This window comes from Harpegnathos saltator, unplaced genomic scaffold (assembly GCF_003227715.2).
Source record: "Harpegnathos saltator strain DR-91 unplaced genomic scaffold, Hsal_v8.6 scaffold225, whole genome shotgun sequence".
In the NCBI taxonomy this organism is placed as follows: domain Eukaryota; kingdom Metazoa; phylum Arthropoda; class Insecta; order Hymenoptera; family Formicidae; genus Harpegnathos; species Harpegnathos saltator.
In genome coordinates this window covers 408,943-425,793 of record NW_020230012.1, presented here as the reverse complement: position 1 = coordinate 425,793, position 16,851 = coordinate 408,943, and the positions used below count along the sequence as shown (strand labels likewise).

Here is a 16,851-nt window from a genome sequence, read left to right as displayed (position 1 = left end):
CTTTATTCGTCCCGACACCGCTAATGTCCTGTCATACTAGAATGTACCAGACGTATACAGGCGCACGCGTGCATTTGGGTCAACGAGATACGCCTAAATCGTGGATATCTGGGCAGATTATCCCGCTCTCTCGTGAGATAAGAAAGGGGTGATATCCCGGCGTGAATCCCCGCGTCCGAAGGGAAGCCCCGTAATCCACGTATCCTTAGGCGCGAGCGCGAGCGCGGGCGTGGAGGCCACATTATTCTTGGTTTATACAGACGCGCCGCTCGTTTCTATTATTTTCTTGTTACTTCGCGCAGGAGGAGGGCGAGCGAACGAACTAGCGCGAGGGTAGCAGCTTCTCTCCCGTAGTCGCGATATTACGGTTACGACCGCCATTTCCACCCTTTCCATCCTCAACTTTCTGTGTGTGTTCGTAAGTGTGTGTGTGTGTGTGTGTGTGTGTGTGTGTTATGTATATGTGTCCGTCTCTATCTTTTCCATCTCGGCCCCTCGTCTCTAGCTTGCCGCAGCTCGCGCGCTCGGTGTACGGGACGCTTCTGAAAAATTGCACGTCCAAGCCACTATGACCCTTCTCTCCGCGGCTTCCTTCCACCGCTTACGGTAACGTCACCGCGGCTTCCGCAGGGACCGTGATTTTTCCGCTGACTTTTCGGCAGTGCGGCTTCTGGTGGACGCTTTTGGCCGCCCGGTGAGCGCGCGTACGTACGTACCTTCCACTCCTGTTTCTGCCTCTCCCCCTTCCTCCTCCCTTGTTTCTCCTCGTGAAAATTTCAGGGCGCTCACGTGGACGCGACTTTCCCGTTTGTTGCCGAGCCTGAGGTCACGCTAACGCGTCCTGTATACTTAATCGGATAGCTTCAAAGCGAAACGGAATTCGGAACGAGGTTCTTTGCACGGCACGTCGCAGCCGCCGGTGCGTTGCGTCGAAGATCAATAAGGTCCGCTGTGAAATTTCAATTATTCGCGCGAGCTCGTCCGTTCTCGCCCGTTACTTTTTGCAGTCTCGCCTTCTTGCCGCCTTATCGTGACGGTTAGCGGGCTACGACGGGGCGAGTCGACTGGCGAGAACAAGTTCTGAGTCGTGCGACCGAGGTTTTTCGTACGCGTCTACGCGCCAGTGGTGACGGCGGCAGCTACGGCAAAAAGCGCGCGGATACGTTCTTACGCGGAAATTCTAAATCGTCGGCCGCTTTAAATAGAAAATACATTTTCACGTCTGTGCGATCACGCAGCGAAAGAACACGGCGGCTCGTAATACCACGGCTTGTTTTGCGTATCCACTGGGAATGCGAAAGCAGCGAAACGGCGGCGCGATTCGCATTTCATTCAAATTAATTAAACGGGAAGACAAACAATAACAAGAGATGCGCGAATATCAAATAAAAGCTGCCGAGATATTTATGAGACGAGCACGCGTCTCTCTCTCTCTCTCTCTCTCTCTCTCTCTCTCTCTCTCTCTCTCCCTCTCTTTCTCTCTCTCTCTCTCTCTCTCTCTCTGTCTCTCTCCCTCCCTCTTTCTCTACACGGCACGCTTGCTAGCACTCAGTGTCAGTTTTGATTGTTAATCTTAATCTGATTAACTGAATGCATATATATGAAGAAAAGAAAATCTCATTCAATTACCAGGCATCATAGGTGGACGGTTTGGTCTCTTACAGGCAACGAATGAGGGGATGTTTTCACTCCGAACATTCTTTTTCGTGAGGTTTTCTCTAGCGCGTCCCACCGCAAGATAAAATTCAAGAGCTCACGAAGGAGGCGCGATCCTCTTTATATCGAAACTAATTTCGCCTTTTATATATATATATATTTATATGTGTATATATATATATATATATATATATCGCCCGTTCCCTACTGTCATCTGCATTTTTGCATAAACTGCCATGCGAGACGACGGCGTCGTTTTGCATCGTAAAATAAATTCGATGAATATGTATGTCATAGGCTTATCATCGTCCCCGGACGCGCCGGCCGGCCGCCGGTAAACTTTTACGTACTTTTGCAGTATCAATGCTCGTACCGTAAATATTTTTCGCAAATGCGCCGTAACCGTATTCCCGAGCATTTCACGGAGAAAGCACATTATGAATTTAAGCATCGGCTTGGGAACTATTATCAAATACTGTTACGCCAACTCGCGTAACCGGTAGCGCGCACCGGTTTTAACTTGATATTGGTAAAACAACATGAATAATAAATCTACTAATGTAAGTGAGATTTTGCACGCGCACTGCGCGTGAATTATGTTTACGCGGAGGAGGGATGGCAGGAGGGCAGGAACAGGGAGAGAGTGGACGTAATAGGAATGCGCGAAAGGCGGAATTGCAAGCCAGTGTGTGTCCCTTTTTACGGTATGAGAGCGAGAAAGGGCTCGATGAGGATAATATATCAATGGTAAAACTGGAACAGCGCAGTCGATACGAGGAACGACGGGGATATTTTCCTAGCTGTATCCAAATATATTGGACTATTCTAACTGTGAGTAAACAGTCCTCCCCTCGTTCCTCTCTGCTCCTTTCTCTCTCGTTTCTTCAATCTCTTTTAGCGGAAACTGCAGCGATGCGTTTCGCATGTGTGCCTCGCACGGGCATGTGTTAATGAGCGCGCGCACAGTGTTTCATTTACTCTCTTCTCCTCTCTCCCTCTCCTTCCCTCTCTTTATCTCTGCGATCCGTGTTCGTGCGTTCGAAAAATGTTGCGTTTCGAATCTTCCCACACCCTCACGTTTGCTTCGAAAAAGAATAAAAGAATGAGTTTCTAGCGACCGTACGGATATCAGAATCGAACGTCGCGAGATAGAAAGAGAGGGTGAAAGAAAGAAAATGTTAGATTATAAAATATAATCTCTTAAAGTCTCCCCCAAATGTTCCCGAAGTTTTTTTATGCTCGAAAGTTGGAATCGGATCTGCCGCGAGGGAGAGAGAAAGAGAGAGAAAGAGAGAGAAAGAGAGAGAAAGAGAGAGATAGAGAGAGAGAGAGAGAGAGAGAGAGAGAGAGAGAGAGAGAGAGAGAGAGAGAGAGAGAGAGAGAGAGAGAGAGAGAGAGAGAGAGAGAGATCCGCTTCGTGGACTTTATTGAGCTATCGGCGAGATAACTACTTCCGAACGAAGAAACGTAAAACTCCCGTATCCTCGGCTAAAATGCCCGACCCAAAAATCAAACGTCTTTAATTTAGAGGGAAGGATACGGGCCGTTGGCTCGACCGGCGGATGGGACGGAAAAAAAGAACGGGAGCCGGCTGTCCCTGGGAGCATCGTTACCGTGGAACTTCCCGGTTGCAACCGCGCGTGCCGCTTCGCCAACATAAATTGTGGCGGCTCGCCTTTTTCGTTACAAGTAGGGAGAAAGAGGGAGGAAGCGAGAAGGAGACATCAAGCGACGGAGGACACTCGATATTCAAAAGTTTCGAGAGTGACTAGCGGATGTACGTGGAGAGAGATACGCCTGTCATTATAACTTTCGACGGAATACTTTCCGCGTGCTCTCTCCTCTTTACTTCCTCTTTAACCTCCGTCCGCTCCTCTTTTTCCCTCCTGCACGCATCGCGCGGTCTCTTTTTATCAGTTTCCCGAGCGTATCCGCCGGAATTTACCTAGCTTTACATAGCTCGGACATTCGTTCGCGCGTCGCGTTCGTATCGCATTAAACGCATTTCCCGCGGATTTATGCATGGCGCTGTGCATGCAAATAGTTGGAGTGGTCTCCACGCATATCGAGAGAAAACACGAGCGAAGCTTACGTGGTTTCGCGGCCACATAACGATTGCGGCGGAGTATCGCCGGCCCCCCGCCGTCGTCCTCATCGTCCTCCTCATCGTTTCGAAGCCTGCGCGCGTTTTACCTTCGACACAGCGGGAACGCATGGACCGAGGAAGCAAGTGGAAACACCCTTTCGTAGTAATAGGCGCTGTGCGGGGGTATGTATGTACAGCAGGAACGTTGCACGATCAGGAAGAGCTCAGTGGTGGTGTGCCCGAGCTATTCGAGCGCATTAGCACGCGCAGACACGCGCAGAACGATTCTCCGTCGGAGATAAGACGCGTCGTATAAAGTCCAGAGAACAGCTCGCGGTTTTAAATCTCTCCCTTACGTTCAATTCCGTAAGATTCGCATCCGCGAAGCAGCCAGTCAACAAAAATTTCTTCTCACCGTCCATCATTATCATTAAGATCGTTATCACTGCCATTTTTCTCGAGTTGGTTCGTTAGAACGACTCGAAAGTCTTTTCGCACAAAACACCATTCATTTCTCAACAATGCCGCAACAATGCGTCTGAAATGTACTTGCTTACACATACACACACACACACACGCACATGCAAGCATATCACCATTTGTTCAGTACGTGTCGAAAAAAGACTTTTAAATCGAGAGAAGATTTGTAAATCGTAATATTATTTCGCGGCATGGATTTTAAATGCAGCGATAAAGACTGATGCGTGCTGCGTATCCGGCAATGAATATAGGGCAATGTTGCGAGGGAGGTATTAAGGAGGAGAGATTTCGATGCGATTTATCGCTATCCAGCTTTAAGCCGCGATAATTGAAACGCACAACTTTTGGCGAGCCCCGCGGCCGCAACGAAAGGAACACATTTACCTTGGCAAGCTAAATGATAGATCGTACAACGAGCAGTGTATTTCGCGAACGTACAAATATGATCGATGCTTATTACCGAGTGCGGAACCAAACCAGAATAATAGACGATAATTGATATCGTAAAGTTATACATACACATTTATCGTAGTGATACGAGAATAATTATCACGCGGCGTTTCTTTTCTTCTTTGTTTTTCTTTTTTATTTTTTTTTTTATCTAAAAACTTCACGGCTGAAATCCGATTGAAGCCACCGATTTAGAAAAGTCGCGTGGTGACAAGAAGGATGGAGAGGCAAGACTGTTCGTGAGTATGACGTAATTTATTAACGATTCATGTCATAATCGGATTGAAACTACATCAGTTAAGCGGCCAATTAGAACTGTGTAAATTCTCCGCTTCCGCTTACGGCGACGTTTCGATCTCGTTTTTGTGCGATGGCCGATTCGTCTTTCTACCGTGCAATCGTCATGAACGACGAAGTCGGATTGGCCGCACGCTGATTCCCCGACGACCAATTTCATATCGGCGAAATGACGGTGGGCTCAATTAGGAGGGACGACCGGGCATCTTTGTTTCGCGACGAAGAAAAGGTGCCGCCAGGGCCTTCGTTAAGCAAGATAACGAGAGAGAAAGGGGAAAATGAGAAATTAAAAGAACAGATAATTGAGATATCCGCGCCACAGGGAGGCCGAGTCTTCGCCAGGGAGGAAGGATGGATGCCTCGTGTCTTGGCCGGGTTCCATACCAATTCGCGATTAAAAACGCTGCGCGCAAAGCGAGAACGAATAACGTGGCTCTCCAACAAAAGATTATTTTTGATAAATTATATTAAAAAATATACATACTTTATATTAGGATATAAATTGTGTGTATTATATATTTCCGACTTGAAATTTATCGCAACGATTGACTTTCCATGTGATCTAACCCCGCCTGCTGATTCCACTTTGTGCGACACGAATACCCGCCGTGTAATGAAGGAAAGGGGAAAGGAGAAACTCTCTTCTCGATTCGCGCATTCGAGATTAAGTATCGAACGTGAACGTACATGAATATGTCGCTGCAGTCTGATTAGCTATTCACCAAGAATTGCAGAGCTTCAGAAGAGCGTTTCGTATAAATATATACGTGCTTTTTCCTCCTCCCTCCTCTCTCTCTCTCCCTCTCTCTCTCTCTCTCTCTCTCTCTCTCTCTCTCTCTCTCTCTCTCTCTCTCTGCAAATCTCTTTAATCCGAATTCCCCCTCCTATCAGCATCCGGATCTTTTTGACCTCACACTAAAGAGAAAGAGAGAAGGGAGAGAGCGCTCGAAACGGCATAGCCTCGAGATGAAAGATATGTAGATGGAGAACAACGTAGAACCGTGCGCGCGCGCTCGAGCAGGTATTGTAGGTAGGATTCTAAAAGATGTAAATAAGGGCGATAACAGCTCTAGGGTGGTAGAAAATACTTTCGCGGTGAAAATCTCTGAAAATCACGAGGAATTGGAGGGAATGGGGCAAAGAGGGAGACAGAAAAGGAGAAAGGGAGAAAGAGAGAAAAAGAGAGAGAGAAGGGGGAGAGAGAGAGAGAGAGAGAGAGAAATGGAGAAAGGGGGAGAAGGAAGAAAAGAGAGGTCTCTCGGAAACCACTGTCTTGGCGCAATATTCCCTCTTTCCAACGCGCGAAACGTTTATCGATGAACCGAGCGCCCGCCTCGACGAAAAGTCTCCGTCAGACACGCACGTTCAATGCATATATTATGAAGCTGGGAATGTAAGCGTATATATACATGTATATATATATATATATATATGTATATATATATGTATGTATGCGTATGGATTGTGAAAGAGGGAGAAGGTGAGATCAACCTTTTACAATCTCGGATGCCTTTTCGCGGCGAACTAGGTGAATTCACACTGCGAATTTGTGTGCGCGCGCGCGAGCGTGCATTCTTCTCGGGGAGATCCTTTGTCGAAACTGGAAGATGTTATAATCCGCTAATAAGGAACATCGCGAACTTTCGAAAACTCCAACGAGTCCTCGTCGTTACGTCGTCGCCTCCGTGAGCGCGTCGCATCGATCTCGAGTTTAATCGACGCCTCCCAGCCCGAAACGGTCGTTTAATAATGACGAAGATTCGGGCGGTTCTCTCAGCGCGCGACACCCCTGCCTCCCCTCGGTACAATTTTTCAAGACTCGATCTCGGCCGCCGTCTCTCCTCTCGCGAACAACGACGGTCGATCTTATTTACGCAGTCGCGGCGGCAAATAATTAGCGAGACAAACGGGCGAAATTACTTGGCCGCCGACAGGAAATAAATCAGCCGCTCCTCGCCCCCGTGAAAATGCACGACGGCTCGAAAGCGGAGAAGCGAGGAGGAGCAGGTGGAGTTAAGGAAGTGTAAAAGGAGAAGACGAGGCTGGCGGCGGTGGCGGTAGCGATGGTGGTGGTGGTGGTGGTGGTGCTCTCTTCACCAGATAGATACCGAGTGGGGAGGGGTACTTTAATGAAATAAGGGTTGTTAATGAGAAGCTGAGGGAATACGTCTGCGCTAGCCCTTCGAGATTACGTCGATGAACATTCATCCGCGGTCGTTGATCCGCCGTTTCCGCAACGCTCGAGGTATCGTTGACGAAGAGCGTATCCTTGCTCTCTGCGTGCGAGAATAAATGAGATAATAAGATAACAGACACGCGATACGCACGATTCAATCACGTGTATTTCATGCAAATATTTCAGCGCGGTGCATGATCGTGAACGGCAAGGTTGTCCGGTTGTTTTTGGACTGAATTTCGCAACTCATCCGTCTTACCGAATGGGAGTATTTGTTTCCCAATAGAAGAACTCTCTTATTGGACAAGACAGATGCGTTTCGAAACACACGAAATATAGCAGACCACTTTTCCGCCCACGATTGTAATACGCAGTCAGCAGCGCTTGCACTCGAATTGTTCTGCGGGGAGGACGCAAGGAATGAGCCGTCTGGCGTACATTACCGCTTAATCGCTTAATTCCGCAGGGGAATGACGGAGAGAGAGAGAGAGAGATAGAGAGAGAGAGAGAGAGAGAGAGAGAGAGAGAGATCGGCGAATCGCGTGTCGCAATACCTTGCCGACTTGAAAAATACGAGCGGACCACTGGGCGATATTAATACACACCGTAGCGCACCGATCGTACACCGACGGCGGCGAGGGCGCCTTGTCACGCCGCAGAACAAAATCTCATTATACGACGGCGAAAGCGGTCTAATAAGACCACACTTCATTAGCGGGTGTAGAGCGTTTCATATTCAAAATGCAATGTTCGTGCAAGTTATCACGGCTACGGTCAAAGAGAAAAAACGGGGCGCATAGCGAGTGTTGTTTACTTTTTACCGAGCGAAAGGGGCGGTTAGAGAGAGAGAGAGAGAGAGAGAGAGAGAGAGAGAGAGGGAGAACATTGTATCAGAGGAAATATCATGATTTATGGAACTTGGGGCAACTTTCAACGGGCTTTATCGAAAAGCCATTATATCCCATGGATTTATGTAGTTCCCCTAGATACTCGGCAATGTTTATTGGGCGTCCGCCACCAGATGTTGCTGGCCCAACGCTAATATTAACAAAGCGTTATCCGTAACTGCGAGTCTGCCTCGCTGCGAAAGTTAACGCAGTTAGACAGTGTCGCGTGACGAGCACTCCGCTCTCACCTGTCCGCTCGTCGACAGTCACATAGACGCCGGCGTGTATCCGCGTCCGTCCTGGCCGTTCTGTGCGCGTTAAATATTTACGATCAATTTGAAAGAGGGGCAGGGACGTGCGCGCGATTTGTTAGACTTCAAGATACACCCGATGCCACGGATTGTTTGCGCGGTGACACGCGATCCGCAATTTTACGTTTTATGACGGAGCTACGTTCCGCGAGACTGCCCGCGCTCGTCATTCTGTTATTTCAGCCTCGATGTGTGTGTATGTGTTTGTATGCATTTCGCTCGCCTTGTTTATTGTTTATTAATATACACGAACTAATTGCGAATTCTCAGCTCCATCGCGTGTGTTATTTCAGCGCTGCGACGTTATAATTCCGGCGGGATGTCCGATAGAGGAGAATCCGAATGAGGGGGGGCAGCGAGAAACTCACCTTTCGTTTTACTTTTGCGTTCTCCGCGGATCCGGATGATGATCGACGATTATTCTGATCAACTCGTGAATTTACCCGTGCATCTCTAATCCGCTAGTCCCGCGACTACGGAGCGCCGCTCGGTGTGTGCGTCCCCTCCTCCTCGCTGTCCCATTCTATGTATTATACGTCCGAAAGAACGGCAAGAGCGCTCTGCGCGCGACGTGGCGCAATAAAGAAGGATTCTGTTAATTAAAAGCGAGTACAATCTTCGCGTTTGTCCGTTCTCTCGAGACTAAGTTAATACGTTTCTCCGCCGTTCTCCGCTCTCCCTTTCTCTCCTATTCTTTACCCCGCTCTCGTCTCTCCTCTGCTCCCCTTTACTCTCTGCTCTCCGTTCGTGGGAAGTTTCGTAAAACTTTGTCGGGCAATAAAGCCGGTACCATTTCAGAAAACCCTTTGGCTCGCCATTGGCTCTGGCTACGGGTTCGCTCGCGAGTCGTTTACGTCGCAACAGAACGGTCGTTGCCGTCACCGCTGCCCTCGTCACCGCCGACGGCTGGCGGCGTTGTGCGCAGGCAACGGGAGAGAACGAGAGACGTCATTGAAAATAACGAATCCTCAAGCAGTTCCGCGGCGCGGACGCGAACGGGGCGAGTTCAAGTTTCCGTGCTCGCAGACACGCGCGCGACGCGCTTCCGAAGTCTCCGTTTCCGCGAGCCCGGAAGCCAATTATTAAAATCGAGAACGGTAGCACAGCCCTCCCCCTGCTCTGAAAAATGGCCGATGTTGGAGACGAGTTTATCGGCTCGAGAAGTTGCCTGCACTCTCTCCGCTTCATCGTCGTCGTCGTCGTCGTCGTCGACGAGGAAGAGGAGGTGACCGCCGAAGCGCGGCGGAATTGCGAGACCGAAATTTCTCACCGAATTATCGATAATGATTTTCGCAAACTCACTCTCAGAAGGATCGATGAAGGATCGACGAGACGGCGAAAGTTATACGACGCGCCGCGCCGTATCGAGTTGCCGCCGGCGGAATAACGCTTCGCGACGCGACGCGTCGCGTCGCACATTTGCAGACGAGGAGAACGTGCGCGACTGACTTTTGGCACGTCTCCATAATTGATTCCTCTCGCTTGGAAACGTTGCGCGAGTGCACGCGGCCGCGTGAGAGGCTCATTACCGCCCGCTTTTATCTTACTGTAAGCCACCCCTTCTCCTCTGTCCGAACTTTTCTCTTCGTTACTTTCCGCGAAGTGTGGAGCTACGACGCGATCCACGACCCCGAGCGTCAAGAGGGGCTGAAACACGCGCGTCTCGCATCCTCTCCCCCAGGAGAGACGAAGAGAGCGCCAAGTTTACGCGAGAACGTACTTTCGCGTGCGGCTTCGTGTCCCGAGTGCATTCGCGCGCCGACCGGGCGATAAGACGAGCCATTCGTTGCGATCAAGTCGACGAGCAACGAATAATACGCCAATGGCGGCTCTTCCTTTCTCTTTCTTTCCTCCCTCCCTCCCTCTCTCTCTCTCTCTCTCTCTCTCTCTCTTCCCCTGTCTTGCCTTGCAATAGAAAAGAGGAGCTTCTCTACGGGAGCGTTCTCTCTCGGCTTGTTTTCGCTCACTCTCACGCGCTCGGTTCCCACTAATTCTTCCGCGGCGAGTGAAGAGAACGGTGATTTTTGCGGCTCGAAGTTCCATTATGCCCGATGCAAATTCTCCCGACTCTATTCCCGATTTATCCCTCTTTCCACCGCTATTATTCGCCGGGTATTTAATCGCTCAGGCATTAGAACGCTTAATGAACGCCAAACGAGCGGGCCTGCCCCGCTCGTAGGAGAGGATCCACGATTCGTGCGAATTCAGTTTGAAAGTAGTTCCGAAATAGCCTGGGGATAAGCTATTTTTTGGTCCGGCATTCCCTATCCGAGTTTAGAGTGAACGTGGCTCTGCAACTTTTCTATTGAATTTCACTGCGGCGCACTGTCAGTTTCTGAAGCTATTATTACCATCTCTCCGCAGCTATTTCGGCGATCGTCAACGGAGAATAGAATCGTAGACGCTTATGAACTTTACAACGCGCGACGCGAGTTTAGCGAGACATCGCCGCCATCGCTCGGTTGGCTGCGAGTACACCCTGCGAGAGCGCGAGGTTCCTTTCCCTTCTGGCCCCGGCGGAAAAGCGACAACGAAGACCACACACGTCGTGAGCAAATCGCAAGCACATCGCCACGAAAGATCCATCGAAAGACGAGATATATCCGTGCGCGACTACGCGTCCGATATATCCAGCGCCGGCGAATGAAACTTTGACAATCCGCCGGCATCTCTTCGCTCTCTTGGAGGATCCATAAAGCTCGGAGAGGCTCCGGAAGAGCTGCGTCGTGAGCGCGAGAGGAGCGGGCTGGGGATTGCGACTGAAACGAGAGCAACCGACGGACGAAACGGGGTGGATGGATGATCGAGGGATGAGAGAAAAAGAGAGAGGGGGGGGGGAGAGACAGAAGAAAGCGAGAGAGACATGAGGGTGGGAGACAAAGATTGTCCGAGAGAGGATAAAAGGCGAGCGAGAGAGCGAGCGCGCGCGCGCGCGCGCGCGGACGCTGAGAGAAAACACGTGGGATTTCTTGAGGCATGTCGGTCGACGAATCGAGCAAGTTTCCCCCGAGTTGGCTTTCCCGAGAGCAGCGCCGAAAGATGGCTGCTGATGGTGACCCCGGCGCGGAAAGTTGGGAGAGAATTTCTCGCGTTCTCGCTCTCTTTTCCGCCGCGCGTCGATCCGGCCTCCGCCGCGTCGCGAACCTTTTCTCCGCGCACATCCCGCTTTCCGCTTGTCTTTGCTCCTCGAGGGGAGCGCGAGCAACTCGCTGAACCGCGTGTCAGCGGATCCGTACCACGGCTTCTTCTTCTTCTTCGCTCCGCTCTGCTCCGAGCGATTTCTCGCTCGACGTGAACGGTTACCACCGCCACATGGGTACATCGCACAGGTGCCTTCGGAGTATCTTTGATCAATCGCGGTTGCCAACTTCTTCTTCTTCTTCTTCTTCTTCTTCGTCTTCTTCTTCTTCTTCTTCTTCTTTTTCTCCCTCTTGTTCTTCTTGCGCGCGCCCGACTGGGAGCCCGTTCGAAAAATACTTTCCGCATGAGGTACGAGAGGGTGGTGAGATAGACGGCGACAGAAACGGGAGTTAACCGTGCACGCGACGTACAGGCCGTCTCCGGAATGGCAGAACGCGCGGAGAAACGTGATGTTGCCGAGTTGTCACTACGATTGTTCCGACGTCGTGACTACGAGAGGGTGGAAAGTAACAATGTTCTTAGCCCGTGTACCCCGCGGAGCCAGCAGACGATAGAGACGCCAAGTGGTTCGCGAGGGTATATCTCTTCGTCGCGAAATGACACAAATCTTCGTTTCCGTGATACGCGGATTTATTGCACGTGCCACGACGGTCTCTGGCGCGTTCCGAAAGATATCAACGTACACGGAACGCCATGTGTTGTCGGATGAGACGTAACGAGGAAACCTGCTCGCTCCTCCACTTTTTCCCTCTCCCTTCCTCGCGACTATACTCGCCGTGCCGCGCTGTCTACCTGATCTAAACCTCACGGTAATAAGCCTCACGGAAGAAGCTACGCGAGCTGATATTGCGCGTGCCGGAAAACGTATTCCGCGCGAGTCAGAAGTACATAATACACCGCGGGAAACACAACCTCGCGTTCGCTCGCTCGCTCGCTCGCGCGCGCGCGCGCGCGCGAGCTTTTGATATTTCAGCGACGTGGAACCGTCTCTGCCGTCGTTGCCGTCGTCCTCGTCGTCGCCGAGGACAGGAGGACAGATGGCAAATTGCGAGGGCTTCACCTCGAGGTGTACTCTTCTCTCCCTCCCCCTCTTCCCGCTTGCCTCGGCTTGGCCCGGCGACGCAAAATACGTCGTAATTAACGCGAGATTCATACGGCGGCGTATCGCCGCGCAAGGACGTAAAAGACCTCGTTATCTCCGCCAACGATGATTCCCGTCACGTTCAACTTCGTCACGCGCGCCCAACCAGCCAGGCAGGCAGGCAGGCAGGCAGGCAGCCTGCCGGCGTTAAGACAGTGGTGGCTCGCCCGTTTTCTCACCGATTCCGTCGTGTCGCGCGCGCGCGCGCGCGCGCGAATTTTCCATGGATTCCAGATTCCGCGAGGCGCCGTACCCTTCCGCCGTTCCGTTTTCCCTTTACGGTTCCGCACGCGTTAAAATTCACTCCCGGGCTAGCGAAGGAGGCGCGGCGGTAGCGGCAACCTTACCTTGCCGCCACCCTGGGGCGCCGCTTCCTTCCATTATGCATTCCTTACTATTGTTGTTACTACGTAGCACCGCGCGCCGGTGCTGCACGCCCGCCTAGAGTGCTTCTGAAACAGGTAATTCCAATGAATTACTGCGCGCTTTGGTGTGCCGGTAGCATCGGTATACACTTCCGCGTAGCGCGTCTCACAGGTGGTGGAGCGAACGTCCCGGGGCGTTAGGCGGGCTGGTGAGAAAGAGGTAGGTAGGCAGGCAGGCAGGCAGGGTGTGTCGCGCGCGCGCGACGCCCCTTAGATATTACACGGATCTACTTGTCAAGCATTAACGTGTCTCGCGACTACTGAAGTTTTGCCGGCTGAGGACTCGTTGGGCGGGAACGCCGCGAGGCCGTAGTTTGCGCCGTCATGCAGCTGTAACGGGGAAGAGACTCCCCGGGAGGAAGATATACTGTCTCTCGCGCGCGAATTCGTCCATTTCTTCCGCGACGCGAGCACTTTGCAATCTCGCAATCGCCCTCGCAACGATCCCCATTTCCCGTCTTTGTAGACCATTAAGGCGGAATCCTCACTGTTGTACGTCTAAACGACAGCGTCTAAACGACAGCGGGGAAAGGTTTGCCAATCCATCGTTAAAGTGTTCTTCGATGCTTTTGCATCGGAATATTCGCAGCGCCTGTCACAATCTCGATCGTTGCTATTTAGAAAAGAATCCTATCGGAGGAGATTGACGGCCTCCTGTCTGCTGTCGTCTAGAGGAATGATAAGAATCCGGCCTAACTCTTAAAGCGCGAAGAGCGCCGCCTGTAAGTTCTTGAGGAGAGCTTCTGGCGTGTATAAAGAGTAGTGCGAGATATAATCGTGCTCGAGATCGACCTTTAAAAGTCAGATAATACAGATTTATCGGGAGAAAAATGGTGGGTTTTCTCGATATATGTATGCGTACGCATGCGTGTGTAATCGGACGATTCTATGGATCGGAACGCTTCCAAAGGAGACCGTCGAAAGGGACAGTCGCGTATTCCCCGAGCGCATTCTCCGTTGGGGAATCGAGACAACCGAGCAAGAGAGATCCAATTTTTATCCATATGTGATACCACGCTGCCAGACGCGCGCGTGGTCATTCACCCATTCACCCATCCACACATACACACGCGCTTACCTGACTAGAAATTTCGATCAGGTACGCCCGATATTGACAAGAATCTAATCGGGTGAATGAAAGGTAATCCTAATTAAGTTAGATCTTTTATAATTATCCTAATGACAACCGAGTACGAGGACGCTTGTAAAGTTATAATGATTGGATTCCGTATTAGGACTTTAATGTAGCTACCTAGCGCATCATATATAATTAGGTTTAGTTGATTGGATCCTTGTCGGGATTCTTATTCATTGTACCCAATGTGTGTGTGGCTTGCGTTATCATTTGTATTATATATATTTTTTTACAAGTTACAATTAATTATTCTTCTCCTCCAATGTTGATAATGTTCTGCAAATTATTTAAGAATACATTATATAACCATTAGTCGTAAGAATATCGTCGCATTGGGTTTACTACGTACTGCTGGATTATTAAGGTTAAGCAACATCTGCTGCGATCGAGACAATGGAATTGATTATTCGCGACACTCGGAATTTTGAAGTATGGGAGAGGGGACGCTCGATGTTCCGGAGTGTTGTGTGGCAATTTTTTGATTCTAACGCGAGACATGAAAAAATTCAGGATAATTTTTTTATAAACATATACACACATCGACGTTTCTTGAGTAATTCGTTCGACATTGAAATGATAATGAAATTACGATCGAAGACAGATCTGTATTTATACGCTTTCGACGTCGAATCAATCCGAATACCGAGGTGAGTTTTCGATGTTGATTCGACGTCGTACGAACCAAATATTTCTGACTAGGTAGGTGTCTTAATCTGAAATAAAACGTGACAAGGATTCAGTAATTTAATAAGGTAACCTAATAAGGACCTGACTATAAATCCTTAATAAGATTCTGATATCTACGCTGCGTTGCATGATTACTAGGACCTGATAGTATTACCTTATCCGGACCTGACGACCAAATGAAGTTAACCTTATCAGGAGCATAAGATAAATTTCTAGTCGGGTATGTAATCTGACAACTAGACACCCAGGCATGTGAGCATTTAGACACCTAAACACCTGACACCGTAGACACCCTCAGAGTTCAACACCCAACATCCAAAAACGCACACGCCCAGACCTGGGTCTCTTTCTCTCCTTCTCCCACTCCCTTTCTCTCTTCCCTAGCAAAGGGAAATATAGGCGACGTTGCTCGTTGTTCGTTGCTCGTCGCTGTCTTTATTAGTCGAACCGCGCCACGTACGGATCGTTCTTTTTATTTCTAGCTCGATACACGAGATCCCGATATATCGGATTGATGTCCAGATCTCTCTCCCTCTTTCTCTCTCTGTTTTTTATCTATTTTACATAGCAGATGTATGCGGACGATATTGCTTTCCAAAGATTGAAATTAGCCCCCTGAATGACACAGATGTCGGAGAATGCATCATCGATGCATACGTGTCGTTGAATAAAGGCCAGTACGCGAGCCGGGGCTCCACGTGATAAAAGGGAAAAAAGAGCGTGTTCCGCATTCATCGAATCAGCATAGAGCAGCGCAACGGTAAAACGTTGAAAAGCTGAACTCACCCCCCTGTATTTATGTGCATACCGAATTCTATTATTCCGAAAGCGAACGAACGCGGGAGGGAGAGAGAGAGAGAGAGAGAGAGAGAGAGAGAGAGAGAGAGAGAGAGAGAGAGAGCAAATGTGCACGTTCGCCAAATATTACGGCAGCTCGCGGATCGCGGGACCAAGAGAATAAATTACTTCGATGTAATTAATTAACGTCAACCAGTTTGGTCGCGTACTTCTCGACGGGTTGTTGCCGACGAGAGCGCGCGCTCTCGAAGCGTTGCCGTGGCGCGTTCACCGTGATACAGTTATTCTCCGGAATATCATACGCTAATTCGCCGACACACCGCCGTCGCATTTTTAATCCATGTAACTTTACATGCAATGACCACGCGCTCGGGAATGTTATTGCTTGACAAAAAACGACGAGAAGGAGGAAAAGGACGACACACGTGATGCGCTATCCCTTCTTTCACGGCACCGAATCTGAATAATTCCTCATTGAGTAGCGAGGAGGGACAGTATCGAGAATCGTGATTTGTCATTATTTGATCAAGGAAGGAAGAGAGAGAGAGAGAGAGAGAGAGAAAGTTCGCACGAGATAGATTGCACGTTAATTAAATATAAGGAAGCTCGACGACGAAGAAACGGAGAATGACACGCTTTAAATTTATGATCGATTTGAAACTTACCGGCTATTTCCTCCTCCATTTCTCCCTCTCTCCTCCTCATACATACACACACACACACACACACACACACATACATATTCACTCGCTCGCTGGCTTGATCGTGTTTTCTCCCTTCGTTGAAGATATCATTGCTTTAATGAAGTTTTAATCGGCTTATATCGATGGCCCTGTGCTTTGCAACCTATTACCGTTGTTTAGTCGTGCCGCCCCGCGGATTTTTAATTGACGCGAGAAATAAGCGCCACCGACTTCCGCATGTCACGCGCGCCGGAGTTTCAAGAGAATGGTGCGTAATCTTCGAAGGTTCTCTCTCGGACGGAGAAAGAGACAGAGGAAAAGGGTGAGTAAGAACGAAAGCGAGAGAAAATATTCCGCCGTCCCTTTTTCTCTCGCGCCGCTGTCATTAAAACTTTAAGGCCTGCGGAGATCGGCCAGTGTAATTAAAGCACACTTGCCTGGGATGTTCATTAAAGGCGAGGAGTAAAGTGCATTTCATCAAAAGTTGGTGAATGTCTC

The 16,851-nt window shown here is 49.8% G+C and overlaps 1 protein-coding gene across 4 annotated transcripts in view; it reads left to right on the top strand.

Annotated features, from left to right (window-relative positions):
- LOC105190612 (synaptogenesis protein syg-2) overlaps positions 1–16,851 on the top strand; it is a 306,100-nt gene that overhangs the window by 165,375 nt on the left and 123,874 nt on the right. The window lies entirely within an intron of this gene.